The sequence below is a fragment of the Pithys albifrons genome, chromosome 11 (genome assembly GCF_047495875.1).
Source record: "Pithys albifrons albifrons isolate INPA30051 chromosome 11, PitAlb_v1, whole genome shotgun sequence".
NCBI classification, from domain to species: Eukaryota; Metazoa; Chordata; class Aves; order Passeriformes; family Thamnophilidae; genus Pithys; species Pithys albifrons.
This window is the reverse complement of record NC_092468.1, coordinates 9,339,922-9,343,458: the sequence shown is the minus strand read 5'-3', so window position 1 is coordinate 9,343,458 and position 3,537 is coordinate 9,339,922.

Below are 3,537 nucleotides of genomic sequence, written 5' to 3'. Positions count from 1 at the left end.
CTTAGTCTATTTGGATGATCCATTTCTTTCAACCTGTGAAAGTAAAATCCCCATTGTATGCTCTGGCTCCTTTACGTGCCCCATGTCCAAATTCTTGGTTGGTGAGAGTGTTGTATTGGAGCTGAATGAGCTGCAGCAAGTGATGATGAAGCAGTGAGCTGAGAGGCAAACAACTGCTGTGTGGTCCCAGTTAGGGGTGTTTGCCAGCTCATATAGATCTCTTCTCTGGTTATCTGCAGAGAGTATCAGGATTAACCCCTTTCCAGAGATTCCCTGGACCTGTCTGAAGTATTAAAGAAATGCTAATATTGCTGAATGGGGTGAGCAGTTTACAATATCACACATACAGAAGACACGAACTGCAGCCACGGGAGGTGGTTACACTGAGAAAGGATGGAGATATGCTGGGAAGCACCTTATTCCTCACAGTTGCTCACAGCCTTCACAGGCTCAAAGATGGTATTGGCTGGCTTTGTAGCTAACTGCTTCCTTAGGGTATTTGGGAGCCACAGAGGGACTCTTTCAGAGTTTCACAAACTTGGCATCTTTGAAGGGTGGCTGAGTAGCCTGTGTAGTATATAATACATTGTGGGTTTTGTTTTTAAGAAGACAGGTCTCATTTTTATCAGCTTCAATTTCTTACCTTTCCCAAGGTAAAATCCCCTGTTTTCACATTCCAACAAAAACTGACTGGAAAAATGAAGCTGTTACTGATCTGCAGTCAGAAAAGACTATTTGGTCTGTGTAGACCATCTTACATTTTAAATAAGGCATAGAAACTCTAGTTAAATTTGAAAATGGTGGAGAACTGCAATTCATGTCCTTGTAGTGAAAGCATGGAAATACATGTATTGGTTTTCTGAGAATGCATAGGTGATCACTTCTGACATTCCTTATGTCGAAAATGTCATTTCAATTTCAGATACCTGTGTGCCAGTTAGTAACTAAGGGGTTTTTGTGGTGTTGACTCTACTCATTGGAGATATTTGGAATATGCTAGATGCAGGAAAGGGACAGATTTTTATGCTGATCAGATTTACCATATATTTCAGAAAGAATGCTCTCTAAGGCTTTTTTATCTCTGTAGAAAAGTCCTCAGTGCTGAATGACCTGGCTAACAGTGAAATTCTGTGATCAAACTTGACAGAAGATGAATTTCTGCCAGCCTAACATTTAAAACACTATTTTGTTGTCAACCAACCATCTTACAGTGAGTTGTCATGTGGCCTTTGAAGGCTTTCTCTGCCTCTCTCATTCTCATAAGGCAAGTCTCCTAAAGGATCTCTTAAGTGACTGCAATCAAGTGATCCCACAAAATCTTTTGTCCCTCTGAAGAAAATAAGGGCATGGGCTCTTGGTAGCCATATAGTCTCCTAAACTCACATAAAAGCTAATTGTTGAACAGGTTCAAAGACAGTGTTACAGGTTTTATCACTTTGGCAATGAAAGAAAACATCAAAATAATAGTAATAAAATCTGTACAATATTTTCCAAAAAATTAAACTATTTTATTAAAGAATAAAATTAAATATATGGGGTCATTAGAAACTTTGCTTTCTGCTTCTGTACATGAACCTTCTTTCCTACCAACATATAGGCAGCTCAAATTTGCCGTAACTAATTGCTATCCAACTCATGTGTACCCAGGGTCTCTTAACCAGTTTTGGTACATAATCTGTGCTCACACAGATAAGTAGAAGCATATTCTTTGAATTACTCTTGATGTATTATATTACTTTAGGTGGGATTGACTGGTTTGTCTGCAGAATATTTGGTACATTTATTTCTAAATTGCTTTTTATCACAACGATGTAGGGTTTAACTTGCTCCTAGTTTTGCTACTATAGCTGTCTTTCAAGTAAACAAGATACTATGCCTCTCACTATCTATATTGATTCTTCTTTCTGAAGCCTGTTTGCCTTATGGTTTCAGCTGCTTGCTCTCAAAATGTACATGCGTGTATCTGTCAAAACTCAAGTGCTCATGAGCTGAAGTGCCACCACTGTGTTGCTGATCAAGACGAGGCACTGCTTGCCACTACTACTCCTTGATGTCATTGCTGCTAAGCCATAGCAGTTTTTCTGTTCTACTGCTGTTCTTTGTATTTTCTCTGTTCTCATTCTTTTCTCCTTTCTTCATAGTTTATGGTTCCTTCTCCAAGTTTCCTCCACAGCAACACATCCATGTTGCAGTCTGGCTCCTTGAGACTGGTGATAGCAGCTCTTGAAGTACAACTGGCCTGCTCACCTGAGCCTCCTGATCTATAAAAGTGAGCTGGTCATGCAGTGGCTGAATAAGGGATGACAGAGGCAGCAGACATGGAAGGTGAGTGTTGTTTAGGAAACAAGGCATTACCTTATCCTCAGTTACCAGACTCTGTCCCATTAAGCACCCATAGCAGTGCATCCATAACTTGCTCTTCGGTTTGGTCCAGCCTTTGTAGGTTGGTAAGAATACTGTAAAAAGTACTATCTCCTATAGCTCTGTGCAGTGCCCCAGTTGAGTGGGGGACAACAGACTTTTTTTAACCTTGGTGATTGTTAGAGAAGGTCTGGAATAAAGAAGACAGTCATTAGTATTTAGAGGTTTTGGAGAATGTCGGAGTGGTTTTTATGAGGGTAGAGAATTGCACGTGTCTAAATGGCATTTGTGGGACACTCAGTTTAAAACTTAATCTCACAGGAATTAACTAAAGGAGAAAAATAAGGCTGTAAATTTTGCTCATTACAGTTCCTTTATGGAGAAGTGCTGGGAATATAAGCATGCTTACAGGCAATGAAGGGTGTCTTGGTCCTCCTACTCCAAAACAGCAGTTCTCTTGTTTTATGATGTGAATATACTAACTGAACACTGCAGTTTCAGTAGCATGGTCTGAACAACTGAGATTTTACAACCAGCATGAAAAGAGGAAAAACATGAAAGAAGCTGAGGGAAGGTGTATAGGTCAAAGAACTGGCTGGCAGTGTGGTTAAAGCATGAAGAGAAAGGATTTCAGGGGTGGTGAGGAAGGGCACTGTGGATCTAAAAGCTGTAAATCCAACTGAACACAAGAGGGCTACAGTAACACATTTTCTGTGATTGAAGCAGAGTTCTGGATGGAGCTTTGGTAATGTCTGTCTACCTTCTGGCCTCCTCCTAATTTTATACAGATAGGAAATGAAATATAGTTCTATTTGACACCCTTTAAGTGCTTGTGTATGCCTATCACTTCATACAGGCTATAAGGACTTGAGATTTCTATTTTTAACACTTTTCTAGTACTTTAAACTACTTAAATGTTGCAACTACTTACTGAACATGCTGTTGCTGCTGATAAGGTACCAAAATCTGTGGCACAGATACATAATTTGGTATGTACTCTAGTGATATGAATGCTTTGTTCTGCACTTAAATTGTGGAGAATCCAGATTATGTGAGCAAATAAGGAAAAGGAAACATACGAAAAGCAGTCTGGAAAAGTACAAGCCCCTGTGTAACCAAGAGCAAGTGTTTAGTTGCTTCTCTATTGATCCAAAGTGCAATTAAAAGCTACCTCCT